The 20,928-nt window shown below is 33.8% G+C and overlaps 1 pseudogene; it reads right to left on the bottom strand.

The window, feature by feature from the left end:
• Positions 1-19,429: 19,429 nt before the first annotated feature.
• LOC141699788 (ribulose bisphosphate carboxylase small subunit, chloroplastic-like) lies at positions 19,430-20,682 on the bottom strand (annotated as a pseudogene).
• Positions 20,683-20,928: the final 246 nt, after the last annotated feature.

Here is a 20,928-nt window from a genome sequence, read left to right as displayed (position 1 = left end):
TCAAGCTCTGCAAGCAGTAGATCCATCTTTTGCTTCTTACTCTCAAGCTTCTCATTAGCTTTTGTTAGCCTACCAACTTCCTCAATAACTGCTACTAAGCTAGTGTGTATGTGGAACATCTCCGCAGTCATCTTTTCCATATTCTCCTTATATTGACTATCATTTAAATCAATAATGGTTAGAGTTGGTACCTTTGATTTTGAAGTGGATGCTTCTCCATGCTCAAAATCCATAAGTGCATAGTTTCCAACCTCTTCATCCCCATCATGAACAGTATCATCCCAACTCTTTCCTTCTGCAATATAAGCTTTCCCAGACTGCTTCTTCAAGAGAGATCCATACTTTGCTTCTAGTTCCAAGTAAGCTTTATCCTTATTCATCTTTTTAGGATTTCTACATTCAGTAGCAAAGTGACCCAACTCATCACAGTTAAAGCACCTTATCTTTGATCTATCCACATATCCTGTTTTGGGGCCACATTTTCTAACTGAATTGTACTGAGCTTTTGGTTTCCAATTGTTGCTGTTGGAAGATTGTCCCTTGCTTTTGAACAATCTTGGCTTCTTGACTCTTATGTTAGAAAATTTCCTAGCCAAGTAAGCCATGGATTGATCCATTTCATCTAGCTCATGCAGGGTGTAGTATTCATCTTCCTCCAGCTCCAACACATTTGCTTCTGAGGTCCTTTGTTCTTTTGTTCCATAGCTTGATAAACTGGAACTTGATCATCTTGCTCATCTTAACTTTCTTCTATGTCATTTACAATCAAAGCACTTGAACCATCAACAACATCACCATGGTATGCTTTTAATGAATTTCTTTGTATCATTTCAAGTTCATAAGTTTTCAAGATTCCATATAGAACTTCCAAAGTCGTTCTTCTTAAATCTCTTCCTTCTCTAATGGCTGATATTTTCTGTTCAAGATGATCAGGAAGGGCTAGCAGAAAATTTAGGTTAATCTCCTCAGCTTTATAATATTTATCATGTAGCTACAAGTCATTTATCAATTTATTCAACCTTTCAAAAACTTCAGTAATTCCTTCTTTGGTTTAGCCATAAACCCCTCATACTGAGAAACCATAATCCTCTTTTGGTTTGACCTAACTTCCTCTGTTCCTTCACATAAGATCTCTATTTTCTCCCAGATCTGTTTGGCTGTGTCATAGTTGACAATGTTATTGTACATTACATTGTTAAGTGACTCTATCAAGATCAGCTGCAAGCCACTATCTAGAGATACTTTTTCTTTTTCAAGTTCAGTATATTCTGAAGGATCTTTAGGAACATAATGTGATGGAATGACCATGTCTCCATATGTAGATTCCTCAACTCTTACCATGGGGGTGAAAGGACCATTCTTGAGGATCTGAATGTATAATGGATTGGCCATGCTGATGAACAACATCATTTTCTTTTTCCATAGAGTGTAGTTAGATATGTGAAAGGTAGGAATTTTGATACTGCTAAACTTCTGTGTATTCATTCTTCCAAGATCTTTAATCTGTTTGCTTTCAGAATTTGCTTTGATACCACTTTTTAGGTAATGAATAAAACACAGCCGGGGGGGGGGGGGGCTGAATGTGTTTTGGATTATTTTTAAGCTTTTTGAACTATTATGGATGGTGAACAAAGTAATCTAACTATAGAGATAATATGTTGTAACATGAATAATGAAACATGCACATGAATACACTATCTTTTAAAACTCACTTAATTTTATATTAAAATCATATATATCTTGCTACAAATTTATGGGTTCTTAGTTGATAAATAACTTAGCTTCTCTCTTGAGAGTTACAAGATTTTCTAGATCTATTTTATTACTTCTAAAACAAAGCATCCAGTGTTTACTTTATAGAACAGTAAACACAGGTTTTACACAACATGCAATACCATGTACTAAACCCTACTTTAAGTTAACTAAAACTTCTACTTCTGGCTTAGTGTATCTTTGCAAATCGTGCATGTCTGTGAATTCTACATTGTCAGTTAATCTTGGCCTCTAATCTTGTACTCTTCAAGCTTCGTTTTGTAAACTTTTCAAATCAGTGACTGATACTCTTAGATATTCAACTGATCTGCATTCTGTACTTGAGTTTTACATCGAGATCTCCAGTTTGTTATATAGGAAACTCGACATATCGATAAGTATAATGGCTTATCGAGATCTGTTATTACTCTATAATTATTTTGACTTGTTGAAGTCTCTGAGTTCTCTATAAGAGAATTAGGCTTGTCGAGGTCTCCAATCTTAATGTCTTCATTTTGACTTATCGATATCTCTGAGTTCTCTAGTGAGGAAATGACTTTTCAGTATCTCAGAGTTCTCTAGTGAAATTTTGACTTATCGATATCTCAGAGATGTCTCGTGATATTTTGACTTGCCAATATCCCAGAATTCTCTAGTGAAGAAATGACTTGTCGATATCTCCAATCTTCATGTCTTCAATTTGACTTGTCGATATCTCTAAGACTTCTCCATAAGCTTTTCTTGACTTCTCGATAAGTCTTTCTGGAGTACTCGAATGACTTCTCTATAAGACTTAATATGTGACTTGTAGATTTCTTAACTTAGAATTTTTTTCCCAAAAAAGATTTATTCAACTACAAGCTTCTTCACATTGTCTCTGAGCCATGATCTTCATGATCTTCTTCTAGAGTTTATTCTTAGGTTTGAGACTATTTACAGAAAAATACTATAGTCTAATCTATTTACACTTTTACAGACTTAAGTGATACAATACAAAATACAAACTTAGATTACCATACAACTTACTTAGGGCTGTCAATTTGACATAGTCTTGTTAAAGTGCAGGCATGTCTTGCACAACAAAGTTTGTTATAACGAAAGCAAGAAAGATTATATTAAACGTAAAGAAAGAACATAAATAGGTAAAAGAGAAATTTTTTATTTAATCTTGAGGATACAGATTACATCATATGTTTAGGTTATGACAAATCTTAACCTAACAAATCTCTTAGGCGGTTAAAGAAAAATCCAAAAAATGGGCTTAAAACACTGATTCAAGGCATATTCTAACAAATCTCCACCTTGACTTGAATTCTCTCACCAAATAGATGTTTCGGATGCACCATAATAACTCCAAATATACAAGAAAAAATTATTCTGCCTCATATTTTGCTTCAGGTCCCAGATTAACAACTTAGAACATTTAGCAAGTCAAAACAATTTTGGAACGTGCCACATGGAACAGACTTGGTGAACATATCAGCGAGACTATCAACAGTACCCGCTTTCTTCACCTTAATCCTCTTCCACATACCTAAGGAAATGATATCTCAAATTTATGAGCTTAGTCTGCTCATGATGGACTTGATCCTTGGCTAAGCATAATATAGTAAGACTATCACAATACACAACAACCTGATCATGATGCATACCAAGATCACTAACTAGTCCTTTCAACCATATTCCCTCTTTAGCAGCTTCATTCAACGCCATGTACACTGCTTCAGTAGTAGATAAAATAACTGTAGGCTGCAGATTTCCCTTCCAACTAACAACTAAACCACTCAGAGTAAATTCATAACCAGTCGTAGACATCCTGATATCAACATCTCCAGCATTATCAGAATCAGAGTAACCAGTGACTAAATATTTTATATCATTCCCATAAATGAGACCAACATCAGATGTACCTTGATGATAACAAAAAATCTTCTTTACAACTTACCAATGTTCCTTTCCAGGTTTCCGATCTACTTGATGATTACAGTAATAGGATATGCAAAATCAGGTATAGTGTAGATCATAACATACATAGAGCTTCCTACTGAATTAGCATACGGGACTCGAGACATGTACTCCTTCTCAGATTCAGATTGAGGTGTAAAAGCAACAAACAGTTGAACATTTGCTGTACTAGAAGTATCTATAGTCTTAGCCGATGACATGTCAATACTTGACACTATCTTCTGCATTTAACCCCTTTGTGACAAAATGGGCTTTATTGATCTATTTCCCTATAAATCCCCATACCCAACATTTTATGTACTTAAATCTTCTCCATTGAGGCACCTTTCTCATGTATGAAGGACAAATCTTACTTCTTCTAGAGACAAAATATCTTTCCCAACAATGAAATTCTCATACGACAATGGCAAAAACAATAAAAGAAATTGGTCAACATCCTCATCTTCTACTTTAACATCTATATTTCAAAAATCTAACAAAATAGTATTTAACCTATCAAGATCATCCCTAAGAAATATACATTCCTGCATAAGCAGGCTGAACAAACGTTGCTTGAGAAGCAATTAGTTGGTTATGGACTTTGTCATATATAAACTTTCAAGTTTCAACCACAGGCTGGCCGCAGTTTCTTTATCAGCTATCTTAGTGATGACGTCATCAGCCAAACATATCATGATTATCGAATGTGCCTTCTCCTCCAAACTATTCGATTCCCTGTTATTTGCACCCTGTTTAGATTTTTCCGAAAGTGGTGCCTACAGTCCTTGCTGCTTTAGCAAGGCTCACATCTTGATCTGTCATAGACCGAAACTATTTCTCCCAATGAATCTATCAATCTTCATGTTTAAAGAAGACACCTTTTTGTCAAACAGATTCATGAAACTTTAAAACCCAAAAGAACTAGCCTTAGCTCTAAGTACCGATTTGTTCTAACAGAAGAAAGAAAGATTATAATAAACTTAAAGAAATTTAATCTTAAGGATACAGATTACAACATAATTTTAGGTTATGACCTAGAGAGTTTATATAACACATTAGGTTGTTATGAAAAAAACCCAAAAAAGTCCAAAATGCTAACTCAGGGCATATCCAAACAAAGTTTTTTTAAATATATTCAAAGAGATTGTAGGAAATTCCTGGTAGGAATTTACGTGGGCGTCTAGTCTATTTCCTACCAAATATCCTCATTTCCTACCAAATTCATGTATATTATGAATATGCAATAAATATCTTATGCTTAAAAACTACTATTCGGTAGGGGTGCACGCGGGTCAAGTTAGGCGGATCACGAACAAAAGTCTAACCCAATTCATTTAATTCAGTTATATATATTTAACCCCATTAAAGTAAGTTTAAATTTTATCGAGTTGGGTCGACTAGATTTTTGGTCAGTTTGGTTCGGTTTAGGTTGGGTATTATAAGCTACTAGGCAAATTAATTTATTTTGTGTCATCCGTCAAGCAACAAATCAACTCTTCCCAAAACTTTCCTATAATAAAAAAATAATAAAATAAAAATGTAAAAATTACTTGAATTGTATGTAACAAAGCATTCTTGTTACATGCATACGATCACATAGAATACTGACTTTTCGTTTATTAAATTAAGTCATATAAACTTATAAGAAAAAGACTAAATGAACTCAAAAGAAGTAGGTGTGCGGGTCAAGTTGGAATGGGTAGGTTGCACACAAAACCCTAAACTAACCCATTTAATTCAATTTTAATAATATTTAACACGATTAAAGTTCGGTTTGAATTTTTTAGGTTGGTTTAAGGCGGGTTAGGTCTGGTAGGGTCGGTTAGGTCGGGTTTCGAAACCCATGGTCACCCATACTATCCGAAATTTGGTTTAATTTGATTGTTATTTGTGGTGATAATGTTGTATATGTTGTATATATTATATTTATACCTAATTTTAATTTTATTAAGATTTTTTCCTCTTATCATTCGACCCTTACTTACTTTTGATTAACTTTCTTATAAATAATCAAGATATTGTCAGAAATTCCCTTCTTATTTAACAAAATTCTATGTTAATAGATGGCTACACTTACTCGATAAAACAATTATTAGATCACTACCCTCTTTCAATAAAAAAATTTGAATGTTGCTACTAGGGTGTAAATTTGAAAATATGCGCTATGAACTACACTAAAAAGTTGTGGAGAATAAATGATTATCTCACGAGAGATAGATTTTCTAGTACACTAAGACATATTTAATAGGTAGCCTTTTAGCCTATTTGAAGACATATTTTTCTTGAGTATTTTTCTCCACTTTGGATATATTTAATATGTTAGAATTTTTAGCCTATTTCAAAACATTTCAAATTTGCATATAATAATTGATGATTTTCATTTAAATGTTTGAATTCAATGATTTCTTAGGTGGTGGTATGATTTTTTGTAATTAAATATAAATTTACTGATAATTGAGAAAATTTGGTGTGATAATGAGAAAATTTGTTGATTTGGCTCACTTCAGATTGCTAATTACAAAATTTGGATGCATTAAATCTCATTGTCAATATATAACGAGTAATACTAGATAACCCCAAACTTATACAAAAATAGTTACAAAGTAATGTGACATGACACATTTTGAAATTACATTCGTGTGCGATTATGAATGCACGTGGGGTCTCATATTATTCTAGGGAAAGTTACCATTTATAAGATATTAGTTGGTAAGCCATGCCAAGCACAGACCCGAAATTAAAAATAACAGTATCACATTATTATTTACATAAAACTGAAACTCATAATTCGAGTAAAATACAGATCTAAATATAATTTATAAAATGATTTTAAAATATGTAGTTAAAAAAATTGAAGTTAAGTGTAACTCTAAAATTTTACCGTATAGTTCTAGTTATGCATGCGCCTAATTATTTACTTATATAAATCTGTCATGTTAACTTACTAATACGATTATTTGAAATTAAACCGACACTTGGATGTTCAGAAACAAATAAAAAATTAAGGAAAATAAAATTTAGAGAGAGTAAAACTTAATTTTTGTTAGTTGAGATGTTAAGATTTTATTATATAAAATTTCAAAAATAGTTGTATAATTTTCTAGTGAGTACCAAGATTTGGGAGCTAAACATGGTTTCGCTTATTAGTATACATAGTTGATAACCCGTGCGAAACATGAGACCAAGACTAAAAATATCGAATTAATATTTATAGAGAATTATTCATAATTCGTGTGAAACACGAATTAAAATTAATATATTAATATAAAATGTTAAATTAGTACTTGTAAAAAATAGTTATGTAGTTAAAAATAATTGAATCAGTAATGAAATTTTTCAATATAATTCTAGTTTTGCATTGTTTCACTTGATATAAAAAAATCTAATATATTAGTGTTATTTTTGTGAAACGAATTGTATCTCTATCTTATGAACCAAATTTCTGTTCTTTAGACAATTTAATATTAATTAATATAATTTGATAATTATCTTATAATTAGCCTTTTCAATATAGTTTATTTAATATTACTTAATTATCGATAAAAATTAATTTACAAATTAAAAGTAAATAGATGTTATTAAACTTAATTTAATATTACTAAATATAATCTAAATAGAGGCCATAAATTTGTTACTGTTATTTTTTTTTAATTTAAAGTATATAAATGTTGTGATGGACACTAACAAATATGATCGATAAATTAATAATTATCAGTTTATAAGTTAATAAATATTACTAAAGTCATTTGCTATTACTTAATTATTTTTAAAATAATACTACAGAAAATAAAGTTTACAGAGAATAGAAGTCAATTCGTGTTAATAGTTTACTTTGTAGTTTGTAATTAGTAGTTTTTCAAAATAAAAGTAAATATATGTTATTTTACTTAATTTAATGAACTTAATAAATTCTTAATATAATTTATAAATAAATAAAGTTTACAGAAAATATAAGTCAATTATTGTTAGTAGTTTGTAGTTTTTATAAAATTAAACATAAATATAAGTTATTTTACTTTATTTAACGTAACTTAATAATATTTTAATATAATTTACAAATCGTTTAAAAAATATTTTTATTTTAAAAATGAAAAAGAAGATTGGATGAACACTAACTAAAAAGAAAATTAAATTTACAAACAATATAAGTCGAGTTGTGTTAAAAATAAAGTTAATAGAGAATGGAAGTCAACTTATGTCAAGTAAGTAGCAAAATTTGGTACTTTGGTACTTTTAGCACCAAATTATACATAGTTTCGCTTATTAATAAAGAGTATAGATTCGTTTTTCTATGATGTGCTCATATGCACAGAATAAACACAAACTTTTATAATTTTTGCTTATTTTGATGGGTGCATTAACAACAACTACATAAATAGGTTTTGATTAGCCATATTTCCAATCGATTCATGTATTTATTTGTAGGTTTGGATTTGGAAATCGAATGATGTGGCAATTTGTTCTTGGATGCTAGAGATTTTTAATTTTTCCCCTGATATAAAAGTTAAAGGTGCAACTTGCAAGGATACATAATATAGACCCGAATTGAAAAAATGCCCAAAGAAATGGGTTACAAAGTGCCAATTACTCTTTTTTTTCTGTTTGAATTAGTAATTTGCTGAAATGCCCTTACTTCGATTAAAATTAATGGTCATCTTGGATGGAAAGTGGTGAGTGGGGTACAAATAGAAGCGAAATTAATTTTATGGGGTGTATGTTGACACATAAAATAATGTAGACCCAAATTACAAAAATGAAAATAAAAGTGGCTCATAAACTACCAAATACTCTAAATTAAAATGCTTTAAATTTATAGTTTTTAGTATTTAACATGTGCCTATTGACACACACTAGACAAATTGAAAAGTATTTGGGAAAATTTTGTCACAATATATGGGGATCTAGTATTTTCCATATATTATATATTTGCAACTTAAACTGAATCTGGCAGCTAGGCCTCCCAATTAATACTAAATTTCTGCCAAATTAAAGAGCCATTAACATGTAGAGTCCCCCATAATTCAATTAACTTGTTGTTTTATTCTTCTTTACACCTCGTAATAACCCAATATTTATCGGGTCTTTCATTAACCAAGCCCGCACCACTTCTCCATTCAATCATCCAACACTCCATTTTCATATTAGCCAACTTCCTCTTCCTCCATTCCCTCTCAATTCCCCCTCTCTCCATCTACCTCTCTCCTCATGTCTCTCCATTCCTTCAGAATTTAATATTCCTTTCCCCGCCCCTCCTGCTCTCTCTTTTTATCTTCTCTCACTGTCCCCTCCATCTTCGCCCTCCCATTTTCTCGTTCCCACTCTTTTCTCTCACCATCTTTGTTCCCACTCTTTTCTCTCACCATCTGTGTCTCTTTATTTCTCTCTAGATCGGGGCAGAGGATGACTTAGCACCATTCAATTACGTGAATCAGCCTTGCGAGCACACCCCATTTATTTAATATCTAACTATATTTTAAATAGTCTCAATTTTTGTAATTTTTCCATTAATTGTGTTAATAGGAAGAATATTTCTAATATTTAATTAAATTTTGCTAGTGAAATCCTATGATATGCCTTCCACAGATATGTTGATGAAAAGAGCCAAAAATTACACGGCTCATATTTATTATTTCGATTATAGAATTTATGTTCATAGAGTACTATAAATATACCAAAATAGTAAAAAACATTGGAAGTGGAGAAGGATAGAAAGTATTAATTTATGCATATATTAATAGTCGTAAAAATAATTATTTTCTTGTAAATAGAATTTTTTTTTTCTTAATACTAATGCGAAAAATTTATTTACAAATGCAATGCATATAGTAAATTCAAATATTATAAAAGTTATACACAACTCATACCTGCGAGTCCCCCAGTTTTCTTTTAATTTTTCACGGGGTTTAGTCATTAAAAAAAATCAATTCAAACTTTACATGCTACTGCTTCAAGTATATGGCTTGAATTTAAAAATGACTAAAATGGCGACCACCTTTATGATGTTATTTTTAATAAATGTTATTTTCTATTGAAATTTTATATTGAAATTTTATATTGGACGAATAAAAGTTAGATCTACTTTTGTTTAACAACTTACATATTTTAACATGATAGTTTAAGTATAGTATGTACCAGGCATGTTGAGTACAAGTTTGAAATAACCTTGACACGAGTAATATAGTTAGTCATATTTAATAGTTTGTAAAAATTTGAAAATTCACCGGTTACGGTTTTTAAAATTTACCATCCCAAGTGATGTGACAACCAAAAAGCGAGTACACCATATGCATTTGACTCTATTAAATATAGATTTATATAAAAAAATGCATCAAATAAATATTACTATTCATTTTTTAATATAACATAAACATTGATTTGTGACACTTATATCCTCATGTAGGCTCTCGTCTATTCTAGATTCTTCGAAAGCCTCTCGTCTATTCTAGATTCTTCGAAAGACGTTATAAATAATTTTCATTTCCTACTGTATCTTTTCCATCACAACCATCTTTTATTCTCGTCCACCCTCCATCGTCCGATATAGATCTAATTTTCTTTTCGCGTGCTCCACTCTCCGTCATCCGATATAAACCTGAATCTCTTTTCTTCTCCGCCAATTTCCATCATCCGATATACATCAAATATTTTTCTTCTTCGAGATTTCCATCATCCGATATAGATCTAAAATCTCTATTTTTCTCCCCCATTCTCCATTATTTGATATAGATTTAAATCAGTTTTTTTCTCCACTCTGCATCAAACCATATAGATCTAAATCTCCTTCATTTTTTGAGCCAATTAAGATCATTATCATTTAATCTAATAACAAAACTTAAAGTTTGTGCACCAATTAGAAAACTCATTTCACATGCACCCCTTACCACTTTCCTATTACTATTTGAATAACAGTTTCTATATCATCGATTGAGATTTAGGCCCAATAAATTAGCATTTTTTTAATATTTGCCGGATTCGCAAGAAGTCCTCGTCTTTGTAAAATGCTCATCATCCCGATATAAGTAAGTTGTCTGAATTTATTTCGTTGCAAGCATACTATTAGATTTTTATCACCGTTAAATTCATCCGATTCCATATTTTCTAGATTTAATTTATTTTTCTAAATTCATTTTTTTGTTTGAATATGATGTAAATCAAATTTCTAAAACATAGCCGGAAAGCAATGAAGAAAATGCTCCATCAAAGTTAAAGTTTTACTTCCTCCTCCACGTTCACAGATATACGGGTAATATTATTTTATATTTAATCCAAGATTGCATATAATGTTATGATATTTGTTGTTGTTATTGTTTAACTCATTAATAACAGATTGACTTCAATTTATTTTAATTGTAATCAGCTTTGTATACACATTTCTTCTCAAATCTTTTTAAGTATTACAATTCAAACCAAACTAAAAAATTCATATGTAAGTACGACTTGCTATCATGCCTGAGGTTGTAATGTGTTAAATAATAGTATAAGATCCATATAAAGTCTTCGTATAACACCTTAATGGAGATAATTACTTAAGATAATGTTTGTTATATGACTCAGGTGTTTATAATCTTCAGAAGTAGATCTAGAATCCTCAAAGATAAAATACATATTGTCTTATGTGTTATTAACTATGAAGGGTGAGAGAAGCCTTCCATCTTCTTCTTTTTTCCAAGTGAAAAGCCTCTCTTTATTAATAACAAGGTCCTTAATTAATTAGCCGTAATGGACTTTTTGTGCGCACCTTAGGAATAAGAATATGCACTGAGGTTCACACGTATTTAGTGATCTCTTATATAAAATATACTCCCTCAGTCCCTTCCAATTGTTTACATTTCTGGGGAAGTGTCCGACACGCATTTTAAGGTGCATAAAAGGTATAGTTATGTAACTTATTTTTACAATTTTCTTTTTCTGAATAAAAGTTGAATGTTTTAATTTTTATTCAAAAAAACAAAATTCTAAAAAAAAATACAGAACTATTCTTTATATGCACCTTAAAATGCGTGTCAGACACTCTCTAAAAAACGTAAACAATTGAAAGGGACAGAAGGAGTATCTTAGATGTCGCATTATTTGATATATCGTCACACTTCATAATTTTTTAAAATTCTTGCTTTCCCATACTATTTCAAGCTAATTAGGGAGTTGATGTTTAATTAGCAGTTAAGGACAATTTTTTTTCTAGAATTGGTTTCATCGTACTTGAACGTTCTCATCTTAATATTGTCAATTTCAAATCTATCTTTAAATATTTTTAGGCTAGACTTTTTCCTTTCAGGAGTTCGTGCTTATTCTCAAGACTGAAAATATTTTGAATCACATTTGAAGTAATAATAATTAAACTTATTATTATTTCCTGCACAGATAGGTGTTCATAAGGCGGTGGATGCAAAGATAGGTGGAAGACATGGGGATATTCTACAAATAGAATGGATTTGTCCTGCAAAGGTATGAGTTGAAACATTGATATTACATACATTTTGATATCTTTTTAGTTAAAGATGCTATGCACTTTTCTATTATAAGTTCTGATGTTGAATATTACACACGGATTTCAATCACAGTTAACTTTGGATATTAACTGGGGTGTGGCTGCTGGGCAAGAGAGCATAGAGGCTACCCGGAGACGTACCAACTGATCCTAGGTAAAGTTTCTTGTTCTCGAGTCTACTTTTTAAGTTTATCCTAATTTAGCACCTCTGATTATTTTTTTTACTTTTTATTTTAATGTCAGATTTCAGGCGGAGCCCACTGACCATTCAGACAGCACAACCCTGATAATACCCATAGAGGAGAAAGGCAACCTGCTCAACAACAGTTCACCAATCCTGACTACTTCATCAGTGAATGATGAAATAATGTCCATGGCTATTGATGCCGTAAATGCTTTAAATGGCGTCGCATTGGGGCAAGGTGAACCTGTAGTTGATTTGGGCATGTTCATGCAATGGCTCGACACAGATACTGTTCGTAATTTTTCAGCGGGCAAAGTTTCACTGGAATCGAGCCAACAAAATCAGTTCCCAGAGAAAACGCTGATCAGTTTTACTGTGTCGGAGAAAATACTGGAGTAGTCATCCCCAAACCCATTGCTTGGACATCTTCGGTGCCTGCTCAGGATGTTCTTGACCTGGACTTGCTAGCGCGTCTCCTACAGAACCCAGGAGATGTGGAGAAACTAATAAAAATATATGATTCGACAGCTAAAGGAAAGTCATGTGCCAGTGCCATCGCAACCATTCCTGAATAAACTTACCTTTCCAAGGGAAAATACAGCTCCTGGACACAATTCACATTGCATTACTGGTGAATCCTCTGCCCCTTCAATAACCGTTTCTTCAATGGTCACATCAAGCAGCAATAAGAGCCTAATTAACAATAATATACCATTACCAGAAGCAACAATGACCCCAATGTGACCTCTGTATTACTCACCAAGTACCAACTGGGAATCGGATATAGAGATTCAGGGTCAAATCAGTGAAAATGGAACGGTTGCTGGTATGAGAATGAAACCTCCAATATCACCAGTGGCTATATTTTCTTTGCCACAAAACGCCAGCCTACAGCCACCACAAATGGGCTGCCATCCCTTCTGCCTAGGAATCCACCTCTACTCCAGATGCACCCGTACCCTATCTCAGGACAAACTGCTCTGATACCTATACTGGGGACACAACTCGTAACAGCAATGGGTCTGAATCCTTTAGTGAATGATTTGGTTACATTGCTAATGGTCAACCAGCAGGCTGCTGCTAATGTGATAGCCGCCTTTAGTCACTCAACCCGTCCCACGAACTGCTCTTCGTTGCATGCAAACACTCAAATAGTTGGGCAATGACCATCTACGCTGAATCCGTATCAGGAGCCGTGCACGTACTTAAACTCTCCCAGGGGATGTCGAAATGACGCTAATTGCCGATATCTGCACAGCAAGTCCGATGTTGGCTCATTGGGACAGTACTGGATCATTGTACAAAAGAAGGTGGGTGCAACAGAGAAGTCTCGAAGAAGTGTGATGTTGGCTTTACTTATTAGACTAGAGAACTGAAGATGCTTCTCTTTTTAATATCTACTAGCTTAAATGTTAATATTTAAATTTTTTATTTATCAGTTTAGTAGGACAATTTATTTATTTTTTAATAATTAAAATTAGGGGATAATCGTTGTACCAAATTATACCCCATATCTACATAATTATATTAAAAACTAAACAATGAAAGTTTGGTTGGTAAACAATAAAAGTTTGGTTGGTAGTAGGTTGCTCACAGTAATTATTGTAATATTTAAAACAAAACACTTTCATTAATAGATAAATATTCATGATATAATTATAATATGTCTAATGGTTTTCGTTAAAAAAAATAATATATAAAATTCACCCGGAGTGGCTGAACAAAATTATACTATTTATCCAATTTGAAATAAAATTTTTTAAAAACTACATATAATTAGTTGAATTTGAAAAATCAAGCTAAAATAAAATAATAAATATTATTGATCCGGGGTAAATAGGTAAAAATTATTTTCTCTTAGACCGAATGGATAATAAATTTAATTTTGTTTTAGTCTGATGACATTAAATGAGGTAAACGAGTTTTCTTTTATATATTTATTTTATTACAAATTTTCTTTCACATATTTATTTTAGTTTAAGCCTGTTTATTATTTTGTTTAGCTTGATGAAATTATATCGATCTAATAAATTTTTATTGGTCTAGTTTTATTTTTTTATTACAGATTGGATCAATTGTATAAATTTGTTTAGCGTGTTCCGGATGAATATTAGTTATTATTTTTTATTTTGTCCTATCTGTAACGCTCCCAAGTGCTGGAACTCGCAAGGGAAGGAGGACTGTTCCCGGACTTCTGGAAACTCGTCCTGAATGGCATCCACAGCGGCGTCCCAGCCTTCCTTATAACTGACTCGATGAAGGAAGGCATCATGCGCCACCATTAAATTCTTGAACTCCTGAGTGTCCATCCAGCCGTCAAAGGCTTTATCCTTTTGAGCGTTGAGGATAACATTTTCAGCCCGGGCCGTTTCCAAGTCAGAAGTAGATGAGGCAAGTCGGGCTTCAAGGGCCTCTATTCTTTGGTTGGCCTCCTCCAGCTTCTTGTTCGCATCCTCGAGGCCAACCTTCCAAGCCTTGGCTTGGTGAATCGCCCCTTGAAAATGGGCGTTCGCCTACAAGATACACAGCAAAGGTAAGAAATGGAAAAAATCAAAAAAAAACTACGAATGGCAAAGGAAAAAGACGTACCGTCGCCAAAGCCTGAGCTCCGAAAAGCTCGTTAGCCTCCAAGTCCTGTTGAAGGACAAAGTCTTGATAGTCAACCGGGGAAATGGAATGCATAGACCATTCCTTGGCAAGCGCTGTGTTGCCAACAATCGAATCCTTGCCCTGGATTCCACAAGCAGGTTGGAAGTAAGACCCTGGTTTTTGCTTGGTACGTAAAACTTGGCCGAGGCCTTCTTCGCCTGGTTCCTTTACCTGGAGTAGGAACTCCGGGAAACGATCCCCAAGGCACGGGTCTTTAAACACCTTTCCAGCACGCTTCATCCTGGTCGTTTCCAGGTCTTTAGGCTTTGTAGCCTCCTTAATTTTCTCAGCCACTGCAACAAATAAGATAAGTGAGTTGAGAAGTTAGCAAAGTAGAAGATAAAAGGAACGAAAACAACTAGATAAGGAAGGAAACGTACTCTTCTTAGGGACGGGAGAAAGGCAGCGTTCTACAAGAACGGTCTCCCTGATAAGATCCCAAGAATGGGAAGTCCCATTATCTTGCGTAAGGAGGTTGAAAGCTCTGGTCTCCTCCTCAGACAAAATTATATCGTTTGGGCTCCCATCTACGGCTAGCCCAAAAGACGAGCGAAATAGGGTGCCCCAATCGCCACCCTCCCAAACGACGAACATAAAATCTTTCTTCCACCCCAAGTTGTTGTCAGGGATGGACTTCACGTTCACTATGTGGGGAACGGTTGGGTGCTGGTTTAAAGAAACACACCCCGGATTCTTGTCAGGACTGTTCTTGAACTGGAAAATCTTTCTAAAAACAGCAACAGAGGTAGAGACATTGTGCTTGGTGCATTGCAAAAGATAGCACATAATCAACCTCCAAGAGTTAGGAGGGAGTTGGCAAGGGCTGATGCCCATATCAGCTAGCAAAATAGGGATGAATGGGTGAAAGGGGAGTCTAATACCTGCCCTTAAAGTATCCCTGTAGACGCATATTGCGTCTTTCCTCCACTGACAGGCCCTGTCGGCCGGACTTGCAAGAACTAGCTTGAAAGGATACTTGATTTTGAAATAACCGCTCAACTTGTCCAACTCCTTTGGATCCCGCAAGGCACTGATATGGTCGTGTGCGTCTAGATGCGCATCTGACGGGTTCTCGTCCCCTCGTGTGTTGATCATATATATCAATCAAGGAAGTGTACCTTGACCGAATGGGGAATTCATTGGACTTTCTGGCCACATTCATCTTGGCCAAACGGGTCATTTTCTTATCAGCCATCTGGAAAAAAAGGCACATAAGGAGACAATTCTAAAACGCAAACTATGCAAAAACAAGCACAAGAAGTAAAGGGAGAAGTCTTACCTGAAGTAATGCTCCTAAAAAGGCTTTGGGGATTAAGATACTCCGACCTACTGTTATTGCTCTGAGATTCTTAACAAAAGAAGAAAGAAGGAGAATTTAGAAATGAGAAAGTGAGGAGCAGTAGACTCTACTCACTCCTTTATATAGGTGAAAAACTGAAGTTGAAGGGACAAAAAGCCCAGTAAGTATAAAGGCCCAAAGAAAAAAGCCAATAAATGGAACATTCCAGAATATTCCAAGGAATTCCAAAGAAATTAAATAAAAATTCCCGAGAATTCTAGAGAATTCTAAAGAAGGTGTTTTAATATATTAAGCCCAGATTAATAAGAGGCCCAATGGGAGGCTCAAATCCAATTAGGATTTGGAAAAATAAAAAGCCCAAATCCAATTAGGATTTGGAAAAATAAAAAGCCCAAATCCAATTAAGATTTGGAAAAATAAAAAGCCCAAATCCAATTAAGATTGGGAAAATAGAAGGCCCAAATCCAATTAGGATTTGGGAAAATAGAAGACCCAAATCAAAGCCCTAAAAAAGATAAGGCCCAATCCAAATTGGATAAGAAGGAAGCCCAATAAGACCAGAATTGAGGTCGAGTTCTAAGTCGTGAATTCTGCTCGAATTCTTTTAAACAGACACCCAGAAATTATGGGTATAATGGATCAGGATTGAGGTCGAATTTCAGCTCGTGAATTCTGTTCGAATTCTTTCGAATAGACACCCGAAAATTAAGGGTATAATAGAACTGGATTGAGGTCGAAAGCTAGGATCGAGGTCGAATTCCTGAATCAAGCATAATATTTTTCAAGAATGGGGTCCAGAAACCTAGACTAAAATCCAGGTCGAAGAATCGACTAGGATCCTGGTCGAAACCCAGGTCGTGAATCCTAGCCGAAACCTAACGACCAGGAAGCAAATAAGCGCAGAAGTCTCGACTAAGAGCTAGGTCAAAGGTTTGACTAGGATCCTGGTCGAAACCCAGGTCGTGGATCCTAGTCGAAACCAAACGACCAGGAAGCAAAGAAAGACACTAGTTTTCGACCAAAATCCAGGTCGAAGGTTCGACTAGGATCCGGGCACTACAAGAAAAAAGTCCATAGACATCGCTTTTTGGCCGATGTCTATGCTGTTTCCCAACCGATGTTGATGTCGGTGATGTCTATTCTAGACATCGGTGAATACCCGATGTCTATACTCGATTAGACATCGATTTTAGTTAAAAAACAGATGTCTATGTGTTGATTATTTACATAAAATGCTATAAGTAAAATATTTAATAACTAAATTACACCTAATTAAACATGTTAAACATATCATGAGCTAAGTTTTTTGTCAGAAAAATATCAATTTTAGTGAAACATACTGATGTCTATGTGATGATTTTTTACAAAAAATGCTATAACAAAATTATTTAATAACTAAATTACACCTATTAAAACATATTAAACATATATTGAGCTATGTTTTTTATCACAAAAACATCGATAATTTTGACAGAGGTGATGCAAAATGACATATTAAACATCTCTTTCTTTAATGAAAGGTGATGTCTAATTTAGCGTATAGACATCAGTGTTTTCTAGAATGAAGTGATCTCTATGTATCATTTAGACGTGAACATGTTAGTCTTTAACATCAGTTATTTGTCTGAAACTGATGTACATTGTATGTTTTTGACATCAGTTTTGTTTGGTTAAGAGTGATGTTTATAATGTTACTTGACATCAGTTTAATCTTAAACAAAGTGATTTCTATATTTCATTTAAACTTGAACTTGGATTTCTTTGACATCAGTTTTTTACCTTAAAGTGATGTACATTATCTTTTTTGACATCAGCTTTTCTTAATTAAAAGTGATGTGTAAAAAGTTTATAGACCAAATTATGTAAAGTTTTACATCACTAATTGTATAATTGTTGTCTGAGAACGTCAACCAAAATAGTAAAACATATGATCTGAAATCTAAACTATTACATTCTCCAGAAACCAACTGAAGACATTCAGTCTAATGAAAATTGTAAGATAGTTTTTTCACTATCCCGTTTTGAACACTCTTCAAAATCTGAGACATAAATCCTCTCTACACAAGACAACAAGGGTCCATATAAATTCCCATTATTTAGATATCTCAACAACTGCAGAGGACAAGATGAGCAAGCCGCTTTATCCCAAGCAAGCAAATACGATCCTCCACTTACTGGATAGATGCCATGTGCACGATCAAATCGACCACATGGGTGCTGCATTAACCACCCAAAAAGACATATGTAAAAGAATTTAACAGTCAACTTAGACGTATTTCAAGTTGTGCATACTGGGTCTACTTGTTTGTTACTAAGTTTTGATTACTTATGAGTTTCTATTTACTTGTGTCGGAGTGCATTTTCAGAAGCATTAGAGGAAGAAGTGAGAGAAATCATCAATAACATATCCTAAAACAACTCAAGAAACTTTGCTGCACTTCCAAACCAAGTCAAACAACAACATTCAGACATAAAAAATTAATATTATTCCAACGTTCAGACAATTATTTACCTAGGTAGTATGCGTTTCTTAGCAAGTGCAGGCTCCCATTATTGTTTTCATCAACAAGAATATCTATTATACTATTTGAGTTTCAGGACCAGCAGGTGAACTACAAGGTCAAATATGATTACTAACTGCAGACTATGAATTCCTGGGTTGAAATAACATAGATTATTAAAAAGAGCACAACATAATCGCCTCTCAAGTTAAAAGGTGAGGTGGAACTTGTCATCAAAATTGATGACCTAGTCAACCACCTGTTTATAACTGGAGTAGATTTAGAACAATGATTTCTGGCATTCTAAAGACCAAAAGCTCCCTTGAAAATATATGGCAAGTACGAAAATGCAAACTTATATAAAACCAGTTTTAAATAAGGACGTTTGTGACAAGAAATGCACAGATGCACCCATGATATATTTGTTGAGTATGACAACACAACTGATACAAGCAACTATGTACAGCCAATTCCTTTTAGCAATAATAACTACTGTAAGCAGTTTAGAATAAGGAAATTTTGAATTACCCCTATGGAATCACTCATTGATTTCATTGAACATGCAGAAGCAAAACAGGGTCGCACTGCAACTTTTTCAAGGAGCAGAGAATCTAGGAGGTGGTTGTGGGCTTTTGGATGATGAACGACATACATTGAGCTTGCTTAATGTTATCAAAAGCCAGGCACCGGATGTAAGCACTAGGATATGCCTTCTTGCATTCCGTGATTTCATGGAGGACTTGAGATGCGTCCGTGCAACCAAACATGGGAAGCTTCCACATTGTTCAGTACCTCCTATCGTAGTAGTTAGGAATTCTGCTGTTCTCGCGATAAATATACCCCAGCTGTAGACAAAAATGTTCAGAACAAGAGATCAGTATTTCAACCCCTGCTTAACAAAAAACTTCAGACCACAGAGTATTGCTTCAAGCCATTGATTTATATAATGATTTTGTGCATGCAAGAGAGAAAAGAAACAGAAAGTTCATCTCCAGAGATGGCAATTTCAAGATTGAACAAAATTATTTATCAGTGCCACAATTTGGATTGCATTTATAGAAAATTTGATAACATCGGACACACAATGAATATTTTCTATATAAAAATATGCAGTTTCTAACATTGGAGTCAAGTTCTATCACTATCAACTATCAAGAAACAAGACACCTGCTAAACTGAAAGTTTACAACATAATTTAAATTATGATAAAGAGTGGATGCAAATAGCAAATTTTTTTAAGAATTAGTGGTTGTATTCCAGATGTTATCTTTGCCAAACAAAGGGAGCTCACAATACAATTCAATTACCAGAAGTCACACTTTCTGCAACAACTAGTTGTCATATCTCTTTAACACTTAAAATTGATGCAATTGTAGATAAAAGCAATTAAGAACTATCTAGCTGAACAAAAACTGTAGAACATTTCCAGTAGGATATGTATTAATCATACTAATAAAGAAATTATGAAGTATCTATTTTACTGCATCAAATTCAAGGCATGGAATCCATCCTTTTTTCATCATGTAATCAATTTCCCTAGCGATTGAATCATCGGTGAGAGGTGGAAGGTAGGAGAGAGTCTCAAACTTCTTGTTATCAATCAGATTCCAAGTCTGTTTACACACAAACGAGAGCCAACTATAAGCAGTACAAAAGGTGGTAATATAAACAGCTTAAAAAAAATTAAAAATAAAAATACAAGTTCCGATCAAAGTACCTTCATACAGTGAGTTTTAGATCCATTCGAAACAGTCTTCCTGTTCCACGCAACTGAATCCTTCATCTGAAACAGCTTTGGCGGGATAGGTTTCAAGCCAACATAGGTGGATCCAGCCACCAGAGCCGAAAAGCTTGCAGCAGACATAATTGATTTATTACCAAACTGATCTAGAGCACAACTGGAAACACAAAACTAGAGACTAGCACAAGAAGTGATTCTATTGATTTTATTTACGCGATATGTATTGTGCATTTTCACCCAAAATAACAGGATACTGCTCCAACCTAACTTGGGTTACCCAAGTACCATAAAAACCAAAGCGGTCCCACCACCTGAAATAGCCAGTAACCCCACAGCAAGAAGAGCTTATTTCCATCCAAATTGATATTG

The sequence above is a fragment of the Apium graveolens genome, unplaced genomic scaffold (genome assembly GCF_009905375.1).
Source record: "Apium graveolens cultivar Ventura unplaced genomic scaffold, ASM990537v1 ctg1301, whole genome shotgun sequence".
NCBI classification, from domain to species: domain Eukaryota; kingdom Viridiplantae; phylum Streptophyta; class Magnoliopsida; order Apiales; family Apiaceae; genus Apium; species Apium graveolens.
This window is presented reverse-complemented; position numbering and strand designations above follow the sequence as displayed.